The sequence below is a fragment of the Pseudophryne corroboree genome, chromosome 2 (genome assembly GCF_028390025.1).
Source record: "Pseudophryne corroboree isolate aPseCor3 chromosome 2, aPseCor3.hap2, whole genome shotgun sequence".
Lineage (NCBI taxonomy): Eukaryota > Metazoa > Chordata > Amphibia > Anura > Myobatrachidae > Pseudophryne > Pseudophryne corroboree.
The window spans coordinates 949,619,449-949,634,152 of NC_086445.1; the positions used below are offsets into that span (position 1 = coordinate 949,619,449).

The 14,704-nt window shown below is 43.2% G+C and overlaps 1 long non-coding RNA gene across 3 annotated transcripts in view; it reads left to right on the forward strand.

The window, feature by feature from the left end:
• Positions 1-14,704, forward strand: part of LOC134987062 (uncharacterized) — a 71,140-nt gene that overhangs the window by 35,878 nt on the left and 20,558 nt on the right. The window lies entirely within an intron of this gene.

The window sequence follows — 14,704 nt, forward strand, 5'->3', positions numbered from 1 at the left end:
CCTTGTCAGCAATCGGCGTACGAGGTTACATCCAGAAAATGTGGAGAAGATGATGTTCATTAAAATGAATTATAATCAATTCCTCCGCGGAGACATTGACCAGCAGCAATTGCCTCCACAAAGTACACAGGGAGCTGAGATGGTGGATTCCAGTGGGGACGAATTGATAATCTGTGAGGAGGGGGATGTACACGGTGATATATCGGAGGATGATGATGAGGTGGACATCTTGCCTCTGTAGAGCCAGTTTGTGCAAGGAGAGATTAATTGCTTCTTTTTTGGTGGGGGTCCAAACCAACCCGTCATATCAGTCACAGTCGTGTGGCAGACCCTGTCACTGAAATGATGGGTTGGTTAAAGTGTGCATGTCCTGTTTATACAACATAAGGGTGGGTGGGAGGGCCCAAGGACAATTCATCTTGCACCTCTTTTTTCTTTAATTTTTCTTTGCGTCATGTGCTGTTTGGGGAGGGTTTTTTGGAAGGGACATCCTGCGTGACACTGCAGTGACACTCCTAGATGGGCCCGGTGTTTGTGTCGGCCACTAGGGTCGCTTATCTTACTCACACAGCTACCTCATTGCGCCTCTTTTTTTCTTTGCGTCATGTGCTGTTTGGGGAGGGTTTTTTGGAAGGGACATCCTGCGTGACACTGCAGTGACACTCCTAGATGGGCCCGGTGTTTGTGTCGGCCACTAGGGTCGCTTATCTTACTCACACAGCTACCTCATTGCGCCTCTTTTTTTCTTTGCGTCATGTGCTGTTTGGGGAGGGTTTTTTGGAAGGGACATCCTGCGTGACACTGCAGTGACACTCCTAGATGGGCCCGGTGTTTGTGTCGGCCACTAGGGTCGATTATCTTACTCACACAGCTACCTCATTGCGCCTCTTTTTTTCTTTGCGTCATGTGCTGTTTGGGGAGGGTTTTTTGGAAGGGACATCCTGCGTGACACTCCTAGATGGGCCCGGTGTTTGTGTCGGCCACTAGGGTCGCTTATCTTACTCACACAGCTACCTCATTGCGCCTCTTTTTTTCTTTGCGTCATGTGCTGTTTGGGGAGGGTTTTTTGGAAGGGACATCCTGCGTGACACTGCAGTGCCACTCCTAGATGGGCCCGGTGTTTGTGTCGGCCACTAGGGTCGCTTATCTTACTCACACAGCTACCTCATTGCGCCTCTTTTTTTCTTTGCGTCATGTGCTGTTTGGGGAGGGTTTTTTGGAAGTGACATCCTGCGTGACACTGCAGTGCCACTCCTAGATGGGCCCGGTGTTTGTGTCGGCCACTAGGGTCGCTTATCTTACTCACACAGCTACCTCATTGCGCCTCTTTTTTTCTTTGCGTCATGTGCTGTTTGGGGAGGTTTTTTTGGAAGGGACATCCTGCGTGACACTGCAGTGCCACTCCTAGATGGGCCCGGTGTTTGTGTCGGCCACTAGGGTCGCTTATCTTACTCACACAGCTACCTCATTGCGCCTCTTTTTTTCTTTGCGTCATGTGCTGTTTGGGGAGGGTTTTTTGGAAGGGACATCCTGCGTGACACTGCAGTGCCACTCCTAGATGGGCCCGGTGTTTGTGTCGGCCACTAGGGTCGCTTATCTTACTCACACAGCTACCTCATTGCGCCTCTTTTTTTCTTTGCGTCATGTGCTGTTTGGGGAGGGTTTTTTGGAAGGGACATCCTGCGTGACACTGCAGTGCCACTCCTAGATGGGCCCGGTGTTTGTGTCGGCCACTAGGGTCGCTTATCTTACTCACACAGCTACCTCATTGCGCCTCTTTTTTTCTTTGCGTCATGTGCTGTTTGGGGAGGGTTTTTTGGAAGGGACATCCTGCGTGACACTGCAGTGACACTCCTAGATGGGCCCGGTGTTTGTGTCGGCCACTAGGGTCGCTTAGCTTAGTCATCCAGCGACCTCAGTGCAAATTTTAGGACTAAAAATAATATTGTGAGGTATTCAGAATAGACTGAAAATGAGTGGAAATGATGGTTTTTGAGGTTAATAATACTTTGGGATCAAAATGACCCCCAAATTCTATGATTTAAGCTGTTTTTTAGGTTTTTTGGAAAAAAACACCCGAATCCAAAACGCACCCGAATCCGACAAAAAAAATTTGGTTAGGTTTTGCCAAAACTCGGTCGAACCCAAAACACGGCCGCGGAACCGAACCCAAAACCAAAACACAAAACCCGAAAAATTTCCGGCGCTCATCTCTAAAAAACACGGAAAGTTGCTGATGTGTTATGCTGAATTAGGCTGTATAGTGGCTCCAGTGTATGGACATGCTTATCAAGATAGCATATTGACACAGCTGTGCCTACAGATTGAATCAATAAATTTTTTTTATATTTTTTGGAATATGAAAAAGTAGTGCGCGCCCTTGTTTTGGTGGATGTGGATAGTTCCTGAAAGGGACAATTAAGGATGCACACTGCATGTTGTGAAAAGAAGAGTGCACCTATGCAACCTTGGATATATCTATATATATATATATATATATACACACACACACACACACACACACACACACACACACACACACACACACACACACACACACACGAATCCACGGCACTTGCCATTTCCAGGAGAGGAGTGCACTAACATACTCCCCACCCTTAGGTTGGGGTGCAGTGGTCTGTGACCACCGAACTCAAATATACATATACAGTGAACCCTGCACCCTCCTTAGCTGTTTTATTCACCTTAATACTTTAATATACAACTAGATAACCAATGGGTTTTGGTTTAGGAATTGTTCAATGCATGTAAGCTTGCAGCCCACTACACGGGACCCCATTTCACCGCAAGTCCTACTCTATCACATAAACTTTTACAGAGATTTTTTAGAGACCTGGCAACTGCTGCATCATAGGGAAAAATGTGCTTACCTGGTTTAAAGCTTACCTGCCACACTTATGGCTTTTAAAAGGTAAGACAGTCACCAACACAACTTCACAAGTTTTCTTACCTGGTTTAAAACTCACCTACCAACTGACTTCTGGCTTTCAAGTCACCAACACACCTAAACAGCAGCTGATCCAGGTTAAAGATAAATGAGCTTAGGGGTGCACAAGAGAAAGATATACTCACAAATGGGCCAATTAAAAATTAACCCTATTATATACATACGGGAATCCACTGCACTCGCCACTCCTAGGAGATGGGTACACTCACGTACTCACCAACATTAATATGTGTGTAAGCGGGACAACTACAGTGGTCATTTTGTGTGTAAGTGGCACAACTACAGTGCTCATTATGTGTGTAAGTGGCACAACTGCAGTGCTCATTTTGTGTGTAAGTGGCAGAACTACAGTGGTCATTATGTGTGCAAGTGGCACAACTACAGTGGGCAATATGTGTATAAGTGGCAGAACTACAGTGGGCATTATGTGTGTAAGGGGCTGTAACTTGCGCAATGTGTATAAGGGGCTCTATTCTGTGGTGTAATGTTATTTGTAAAAGGGACACTACTGTGCGGTGTACCGTGAATAATGGACACTACTGTGCTGTGTAATGTGAATAACAGACACAATGATGTGGCCACACCCCTTCCTCATAAAGCCACACCTCTATATTTTTGGTTCATGTCTTCGGTGTGCACTGTCACTATTTTATATATGGGAAAGGGACCAATTGTCTTTCTTGCACATGGCCACAGAATGTCTTGTTATGGCACTGTGCAATGCTGATGATTTGTTCCACAAAGAACAAGGTATGCTTCAAATAGTTAGAATTCTGACTGCAATGCCACAGGCAGTGGGTTTGAATCCCAGGTAATTGAAATGTAATAAAGGACAGTGTGACTGAATAACAAAAAGCTATCCAGTTAAGTTCATGAATGTTGTATTGGTATTAGCGGTGAAAGGGGTCAGGGTAGGAGACAGGGGCGGTCAGGAGATGCTGGGCTTCACAATGGGGGGAAGCTGCAAGTAAAAGTAATTAAAGCAGATAATTGACAAGTGCTGTCAACAATGCCCCCTAGCCTGCAGCGCTCTGTGCTGTGCCTCCTCCGCACACACCTAGATATGGCCCTGTTATTACTAGTACTTTATTGTATTTATATACAGTAAAAAGGTCTTGAATCTTTAAAAACTGAATTCCTTTTCAATTATGTCTTTGCTAGTCTACAATCGTCAGACATTTCCATAACACCTCATAGGGTAGGGTTAATCAAAGATTTAGAACTTTCTGATGTGAAATTGTGTTCTTGCTTCATATAACAAGTCTGCCATGAATTGGTTCCTCCTTGAGAGCGCCGTGAATTTGCTAGTTTCTTAATCTGTAATTCCAGCTGGTTCCAGCTCACATCTGTTGAATATGAAACATTAATAATCGAAGTTACATTATATGCAAGTTTGGAAAATCTTGTAGGGTAACTAATATTTCCAATTTCTAAATGTAGTCCCCATTACTTTACTACTGTGTTATGTATCACCCAGAGACTGGGTTTAGCGTAAATAAATAAGATTGGTTGCTATGGGTAACTTTATCTCTCTATGTTGGTGGCCATACACATTGAGATTATCTGTCCAATCCAATCATCCAGTTTGCTGTTTGGAATAATAACCTGAAAATGTATGGGAGGAAATGTAAATCGACCATTTGCTCCCATATACCAGAAAAAAAGACAAAGGGGCATATTCATTATAAATGAAAAGTTACAATTTCTACACTGCGCAGGAGATGTAGAAATTGTGATATTCATCAAACTCTGGAAAAGCATTTTTTCTGGAGTTTGATCGTGAAACTGTTCGCCATCCTGAGATCTCAGCACAAGCTGCCGTTTACATGTCAGCCTGTGCAGCAGGGGTAGGGGTACTGCGGCTGCAGAGCGATCTCTGCAGCTGTGCTAAACAGCCGGTGCTGGCAGGACTGAGGGGGGAGCCGCACTGGCTGAAATCTCTGCCGACGGGCACTGCGGGCAGCCCTGGCTGCGGGGGACAGAGGGGGGAGAGCATACTTTGAATGTAATCTCCACAGGCAGCCGGCGGGGGAGGGAGCAGGGGCTGCGGCTGCAGCATGCTCTCTGCTGTCAGGCACACCTTATACAGGAGCCGGTGGGGGGAAGGGGGGTGAGCAGGGCGCAGCATGAAGAACACAGGGCAGCCAGAGGGGAAAATTATCACTTTTCGAAAAATTGTTTTCTCCAATTTTTCTCATTGGGGCATATTGAATACTGAAAATATTGTGAGAGAATTCAATGAGAAATGGAAATTTTCATTGCACAATTTTTTCATGATGAATATGCCCCAAAATCCATTTGATTTAAACAATTTCTCTGAATGACCATTTTATCTATTTTCCATCATTTGGCAGACGATGGTCGTTTGTCATTGGCTTCCATAAGTTACAAGATTTAAATTCCAACCAGCCAACTATATATATATATATACACATATACAGTATATATATATATATATATATATATATATATATATATATATATATATATATATATATATATATATATATATATATATATTGCATAAAAAATAAGCCAGCCTGCACACATTAGAGTCCAAAGGGGGAGTGCATGGTACATATGTATTGTATAGTCCAGAACCAAGAACCAGCATCTCCAATCAATGTAAAAAAAAAAGGTTCCACAAATTCCATTTAAAAACAGATGCAAAAAACTGGAAACATGATAAAGCATAATAGGAGCAAAAAAGTGCAAATGCCTGCATAGGGTGGCCAATGATAGTTACATGTCTCCAGTGTGTCATATTCAGGTCGACAGCCATTTCGGTGCCATCACAGCACCTTCATCATGGATAGATATATATATATATATATATTTAATTAGAAAGTGTATGGTGAAGCTGAGGGTTTGATACATCTCCCTCCCAAAAAAAATTTGAAGCATGGAGATTAAAATTACCCAGCATACCAGGGGACATAAAGGTGGTGGACCCAGGGTCGGACTGGCCCACAGGGGTACAGGGGAAATCAACGGTGGGCCCCATTGCTTTAGGGCCCACTCCTTCCTCTAGTGATCAGGTTCCAGACTGTGCCCTTGTATTATAAATGGTAGATATGTTGCATTACACTGCAAAAAGAAATTGTGTAGAGATGTGCAGCGGGCATTTTTCGGGTTTTGTGTTTTGGTTTTGGATTCGGTTCCGCAGTCATGTTTTGGATTCGGACTCGTTTTGGCAAAACCTCCCTTAAGAATTTTTGTCGGACTCGGGTGTGTTTTGGATTCGGGTGTTTTTTTTTTCAAAAACCCCTCAAAAACAGCTTAAATCATAGAATTTGGGGGTAATTTTGATCCTATTGTATTATTAACCTCAGTAACCATAATTTCCACTCATTTCCAGTCTATTCTGAACACCTCATGCCTCAAGTCACAATATTATTTTTAGTCCTAAAATTTGCACCGTGGTCGCTGGATGACTAAGCTAAGCGACCCAAGTGGGCGGCACAAACACCTTGCCCATCTAGGAGTGGCACTGCAGTGTCAGACAGGATGGCACTTAAAAAAATAGTCCCCAAACAGCACATGATGCAAAGATAGCTAAAAAAAAAAAAAGAGGTGCAAGATGGATTTGTCCTTGGGCCCTCCTATCCACCCTTATGTTGTATAAACAGGACATGCACACTTTAACAAACCAATCATTTCAGCGACAGGGTCTGTCACACGACTGTGGCTGAAATGATTAGTTGGTTTGGGCCCCCACCAAAAAAGAAGCAATCAATCTCTCCTTGCACAAACTGGCTCTACAGAGGCAAGATGTCCACCTCCTCCTCATCGTCCGATTCCTCACCCCTTTCACTGTGTACATTTCCCTCCTCACAGAGTATTAATTCGTCCCTACTGGAATCCACCATCACAGATACCTGTGTACTTTCTAGAGGCAATGGCTGGTAAATGTCTCCACGGAGGAATTTATTATAATTCATTTTGATGAGCACACTATCGACTGCTTATCACAAGGGTGACCCTATAAGAACTGTAAACCACAAACACCACCCATGCGGAGGAAGATCTAGAACTCACCCTTTGATATATTTATATCCAACTGTATAGGATACAGGGACTAAGAGACTTTCTTCTTTTTTCTTTTTCCCCATTTCCCTTTTCCCTCCCACGATCTGAACTGACGGAGACGGCTGGATAATACCTCATCAGGAGAAGATTTCATGTAAAAACCCTTCTAGAATCACACAAGAACTTATATATATATTTATTATTATTTTTATTCTTATAATTATATCATTTACGGTATTGCTGTTATATGGAGCGCTACTGAAAGTGTGTACTCAAATTCTTTTCACATATCCTCATCCTGGTGTTCTTCAACAGTGACATCTTCAATTTGAGTATCAGGAACTGGACTGTGGGTGCTCCTTCCAGCATTTGCAGGGGGGGTGCAAATGGTGGAAGGAGCCACCTCTTCCCGTCCAGTGTTGGGAAGGTCAGGCATCGCAACCGACACAATTGGACTCTCTTTGGGGATTTGTGATTTAGAAGAACGCACAGTTCTTTGCTGTGCTCTTTCCAGCTTAACTCTTTTCATTTTTTTAGCAGGAGGATGAGTGCTTCCATCCTCATGTGAAGCTGAACCAATAGCCATGAACATAGGCCAGGGCCTCAGCCGTTCCTTACCACTTCATGTCGTAAATGGCATATTGGCAAGTTTATGCTTCTCCTCCGACGCTTTTAATTTAAATTTTTGGGTAATTTTACTAAACTTTTGTTTTTTGGATTTTACATGCTCTCTACTATGACATTGGGCATCGGCCTTGGCAGATGACGTTGATGGCATTTTATCATCTCTGCCATGACTAGTGGCAGCAGCTTCAGCACGAGGTGGAAGTGGATCTTGATCTTTCCCTATTTTACCCTCCACATTCTCCATTTTTTAATGTGTGGAATTATATGCCAGTAATTTATCTGGAATTAGATGGCAGTAATGTCTGGAATTAGATACTACTAGATAGATACCAGATACCACTGGGACTGGAATGATGATGACCTATGCACAGTGACTGGACACTACCACAGCACCCTACAGCAGCAAGATGCAGCACAAGACACTGGACTTTTAGTCACCACAATGCAGCACTGATACTGAGCACAGATTTTGAGCACTGACGAGGATACTAGAACTGACACTGGACAGTGAGAACAGCACTGGACTACTGTAGTGTACTACTATATACTGCTCACCACAATGCAGCACTGATACTGAGCACAGATATTGAGCACTGTTCAGGATACTAGAACTGACACGGAGCAGCAAGATACAGCACTGGACTTCTGTACTGTACTGTACTACTATATACTGGTCACCACAATGCAGCACTGATACTGAGCACAGATATTGAGCACTGTTCAGGATACTAGAAGTGACACGGAGCAGCAAGATACAGCAATGGACTACTGTACTGTACTACTATATACTGGTCACCACAATGCAGCACTGATAATGAGCACAGATATTGAGCTGATATTTAGCTGATATTGGGCTATTCAGGCAGAGAACATAGCCACGTCCTCTCCGCTCAATCTACAATGCACGAGATAAAATGGCGGCGGCGCGCGGCTCTTTATATGAAATCCGAATCTCGCGAGAATCCGACAGCTGGATGATGACATTTTGCCTCGTTCGGGTTTTGCGAGTAAGGCGGGAAGAACCGAGGCTGCCTCGGACCCGTGTAAACCACGTGAAGTTCGGGGGGGTTCGGATCTCGACGAACCGAACCCGCTCATCTCTATTTTCAAGCCTCTGTGGAGGCTATACACAACCCCTTTGTAGGCTGGCCACTCCCATAAGTATGGGCCCCTATCACTGGATTCCCGCGGTGGGCCCTACATGCCCCATTCTGACACTGGATTGACCTCATTTACACCTTGGACATTTTTCCATATTTCAACATCAGTATCACTAATTTATTTTATGTGGTGCCACAAATTATACTATACCTTATTTTCTTCAGAAATTTTGTATTTTCAGAAAAGACTATTAGTCTTTTTTTTATCCAAATGGTCAAAAATAATTTCATAAAAGAAAATCAAGAACAAACTTGATCTTTTCAAACAAGGGTACCCTTTCTTTCTAGGTTGTAAGATTGGGGGGTCCTCCCTATACCACTTTCAATCATTTTTTTCTCTCCTAAAACTGACATGAGTGCACATGACTGCCAACATCACTCCCCTATGCGACCTGGCACCTGCTAGGGATCCCCTACAGTCTTTATGACTTTTGGGGCACAAGCAGGATAGGTTTTGGGGTTTTTCACCCTTCCTACAGAGGACGAGTCTTGATATGCTGTTTACCCAGAGGACAAGCCCTGCTCATCTTCCACAACGAAAGCGTTAACTTGTCAATGAGTGGGTCTGATGGCAGGAATGTGGGGTTTCCTGTGTAGATTAAGTCTAAAATAAGCCTGAGTTATCCAACAGTGGATGGGCGGGAGAGTATTTGTGCAGATCTGTGTTTAATATCCTTCAAAAATGAAATTAGTGAACGCGTTAATCATTGCACGAAAAGAGCTTTTCATAAAACATATTTACTGTCAATACAAAAAAAATGTACTCAAATCTAGCCATAGCTACCTTTTATTGTATTCCAATTTCCTATTACAGCACATAGCTGCATTAAAATGCCAATATTAAAGATTTATATTACCATTAAAATGATTAGATCATAAATCAATCATACAGTATTAATAAAATATATTATTTATATCGTGATTGAGGTGAGGGTCTACATGCCCCAATACCACAAGTTGTACCCCTTCAGCACCAAGTATACATGCAACTGAGTGCGATTCACCCGGACTTGTGTATGCTGGATCAGTGTTGGACTGGCCCATCGCGGGCTCAGGGAAACCCCCCCGGTGGGCACCACTGCCTGCCCCCCTCGCCCCCATCTCCCCATCTCCTCCTATAGGGATCAGGTTCCAGACTGTGCACGTGAGTTATACATTATACATACAATATGTTACCTAAAACTGCACAGAACTATTGTTTATTGTCTCCAGTGCTTTGCTGTTATAAATCTGCTACATTATCATGTATGCACTAACAGTATTTACTAAACGTATTTATCAAAGGGCCCTCCCATGCATTATCTAATTAGAAAAAACAATGTGGTAGCTGGCCACACCCCCTACGGAGACTGGTCACACCCCTAAATATGGCCCCCTACCACTGTGTTCCCCCAGGTGGGCCCTTTATGCCCCAGTCCAATACTGTGCTGGATGGTCCAACTGATGGGTTATTGCGGGCTTTTTGCCATATTCAACACAGTGTACAAGATGTGGTGCTACACATTTTTCCAGCAGCAATACACATATTCAGATGGGTAATGCCATCACTGCCACTGCCCTACACACAGTGCTTGTACAGTAATTGCAGGTAATCACAAAATAGCAAAAACAAACTTAGCAAGAAATTTGTGGAATATTAGCAAATATTTGTTCTTTGTATGTTGTTGTTTGTCACATTCTCTATATCATTATGTAATAGAGCATTTTGCAGTATTATATGTACAACATGATTTTCCATGTTTAGTATTAGTATTATGGATTTGACTATTCTTAATTACTTTGATACTTTTTTTGTCAATATTCAGTTAATCTCTTGCTCCTATTTTGCTATTTTTTACAAATTTGTTTTTTTATATTTATCTTTTGCATGAATATTAATATATATACAGTATATATATATATATATATATATATATATATATATATAGAGAGAGAGAGAGAATATGTAGATTAATAGGGAGATGTACTGTAGCTAACTTTTATTTCATTTGATATACTGTATATACTACTTTATAACACTTTCGGCAGTATTTCAAATCTTATCCCACCAGCAGCCGATAGATGGCACCCAAATGGAGCTATTCAATTGTAGCTCCATTCCTGGCAACAGCTACCAGAGTCTGCATTTCAGCTCGCCACCCCTGGAGGTGGCGAGCTGAAATGCGCGAAAAGTGACCTATTTGGTGCCCAAGCGCCACTTTTTGAGATCGCGCCCAGCCCTTTGGTCGGGTTCAGCCGCTTAACCTGACCTCTATGGGTGTGATCAGAACGATAACGGGGCTCAATTGAATATCACCCCCACAATGTCCCCTCACTTTTGACGGGAGATCAGGCAAAATAATCAGTTGAATTCCACCGTTTGTGTTCCTTACTTTGGGAAGAATAAGACCTGCAATTGCTGTGTAATCTGTATACTAAGCAAATTATGGTGTTGGGTTTTTTCCCTATTAAATTCCAGAATAGAATGTTGTATTGTTTTCAGGCTTGTTGTTGGTATTCAGAATACGTTTTTAGTTATTTAATTATCACCGTAAAAGAAGAGTGCAGTATACAGGTATAATTGAACAAAGCAAAATTTCAGTTGTTAAGCTGCGGGAACTGCGTACAGAGAGTGCTTTGGTCACTTTGAACTCCACTTACCAGCATTTTATTTACTCGGAAATCTGTCACCAAATAAAGTTCAATGGATTTTAGAATGATTTACATTGATGTGTTTTAATAGATGAAAAAGCAATCTGCAACTGAATGCATTGTGATATCAAAGTGGAACAAAGCGCACTGTAACAGATTGTGTTACAGCTTGGGGAATTTTATAACTGAACGCAACTAGTTTAAATATAGATTTGTATCCATTTCCCCCCCCCCAAAAAAAATAAAAAAATATTTATCAATATTTATTATGCTGATTTTTAAAAGAAAGCAGAACTTTAAAAAAAAAGTTATACGCTCTAATTAATTTAAACTTCATTATTTTGTTTTCCTTGGCTGACAGACCTGCTCTGTTTATGCAGAATGTTAGACATTAGTTTTATCTGCTCACTTACAGTACTGAATTCTGCTATAAAGAATATCTTTCCAACGGACTTGTGGAGTGAACTGTCAGCAGCTCAACCGGCATTTTCTTATGCCACCGTACATCAAACTTTTTTTCTAACTTGAGCATGTAGTGTACAAGTCAGCGCTGCTCAGATTCTGAATGTATTTCTCACATTTGCATCTTTCACGAAAACATAGTGGGGGTAATTCCAAGTTGATCGCAGCAGGAATTTAGTTAGCAACTGGACAAAACCATGTGCACTGCAGGGGGGGCAGATATAACATGTGCAGAGAGAGTTAGATTTGGGTGGGTTATTTTATTTCTGTGCAGGGTAAATAGTGGCTGCTTTATTTTTACACTGCAAATTAGATTGCAGATTGAACACACCACACCCAAATCTAACTCTCTCTGCACATGTTATATCTGCCTCCCCTGCAGTGCACATGGTTTTGCCCAGTTGCTAACTAAATTCCTGCTGCGATCAACTTGGAATTACCCCCAGTGATCTGTAAATATCAGACTGCTTACAGGCACTACTGCAGATGGATGTACAGTATGAATGCCTTTATAACAGACAAATCTGCGAATTGGTAGAATGTTAACAAAAAGTCATTTCTCTTACGTCCTAGAGGATGCTGGGGTCCATTTTAGTACCATGGGGTATAGACAGTTCCGCAGGAGCCTTCGGCACTTTAAGAATTTTCAACAGTGTGAACTGGCTCCTCCCTCTATGCCCCTCCTCCAGACCTCAGTTTAGAAAATGTGCCCGGGAGACTGGCTGCACATCAGTGAAGCTCTACTGAGTTTTGCTGAAAAAGACTTTGTTAGTATTTTTATTTTACAGGGAAGCTGCTGGCAACAGTTTCCCTGCTTCGTGGGACTTAGAGGGGGAAGTAGGAACCAACTTCTCAGTTAGTTTAAGTGCTCTGCTTTCGCTGACAGGACACCATTAGCTCCTGAAGGGTACTGAACACAGGCTGCTGCTCACTCCAACAGCACTGCCGCCACCCCCTAACAGAGCCAGAAGTCTGGTGAGTATTAACCGGAGACCTGCACAGAGGGACCCTCCGGTCATCATGGCGACATGAAGGTACCAGCGCAGCGCGGGACGCTGCGCAGCAACATGTCTCTCAGCACAGGGTGCAAGGCGCACGGGAGGGGGGGGGCACGCTCTGAGGGACATGATAAATCCTTACTCTCACTGGCAAAATGTACATACATGTGAGCCGCTGATGTACACTACCCCCGCCAGTATAAATTTTACTGTGGCTGAACCGCGTCATTACAGGGGGTGGGCTTCACCTCAGAATTGCTTGTAACACTCATTTGGCGCCATTTTCTCCTCACAGAGACACCGGAGCGCTGATTCTAAAGGCTTCTTCTCCTCACACATCGCTGATACAAGTACCAGGGTGTTATAGAAGGGGAGGGGAGCACATAATTTATTGAAGTCTGCGGGCTTCACATTGGATATAAAGCGCTGTTTTGGTATATATGTATATTCAGTGTATTTAATACATATAGGGCGCGTGGTGTGGACTGGCAATCCCCTCTGGGTCTCTCTGACAGACTTTAGGTAGATCTGTCCCCAATAGCTCCCCTGTGTGTGTGAGAGGTGTGACTGTACACGTGTGTAACATGTCTAGAGAAAGTTCTTCCCCAGAGGAGACCATTTTGGAGGCACAAGAGTGTTCTGAGCCTGTGTGGGTGAGAAAGCTGCAGAGTAATATGTAAATTCTCTGAGTCTGAACAACAAACAAAGCAAGACAGTCTGTGGAGGGTGCTCTGTTTGCTGATTCCTCCACGTCACCCACTCGGGATCCCTCCTGTTCCCAGAAAAGGTCTCTGACCAAATTATGCAAAGGGACACTGACACAGATTCCGACACTGAAGTCGATACTGGAGTTTTTGAGGGGGGTAGATCCCAAACTGGCTAAGAGCATTTAATGTATGATAGTCACTATAAAAAAGGTGTTGGAATTTCCTGACACAACACCTCCACCTGAGGTAAAAGATTATTTAAAATTAAATAAAAAACAGGTGGTGACTTTTCCTCCGTCTAAGGATAGCGTATCCTTTCCCTAAAGAGGATAGGCGTAAGTGGGAGTTACCCCCAATGATAGACACCTCAGTCTCTAGGTTGTCAAATAAAATCATTTTACCTGCCCCAGGGTAAGCTTCATTAAAAGAACCTGCTGACCGCAAATTAGAGACGACTTTAAAGTCCATCTATGTTGCTACGGGTACGTTACTCAGGCCCGCAATTGCTTCTGCGTGGGTAGGTAACGCAGTGGAAAAGGGGGCAGACAATTTAATTGTTAATATTGACACGGTCGATAAAGATGATATGCAGCAAATTCTAGGTCATATCAAAGATTCTGCAGGTTACTTAGTTGAGGCTATGAAGGACGTAGGCTTACTGGGCTCAAGGGCCTCTACTATGGCGATTTCAGCGCAGGGCGCTCTGGATCCGCCAAAGGAATGCTGATGCTGAATCCAAAAGAAAATTGGAGCACTCCCCTACAATGGGAAGGCCCTCTTTGGAAACTAGATGCCATGATATCAACTACTACATCTGGCAAGTCAGCATTTCTGCCGTCGGCAGCTACACCGGCTTAAAAAGTATATAATTCTCATACTATGCAGTCCTTTCGGCCCAACAAGTACAAAAAGGCTAAGAGTACCCCATTTGTCACAGGAAAAGATAGAGGAAAAGGTAGAAAATCTACAACACCGTCAAGCTCCCAGGAGCAGAAGTCAGCAACTACTTCTGCAAAAGCCACAGCATGACGCTGGGGCTCCTCTGCGGGAGTGCGATCGGGAGGGGGCACGTCTATTATATTTCAGCCAGGTCTGGCTTCACTCAGACCTGGATCCTTGGAT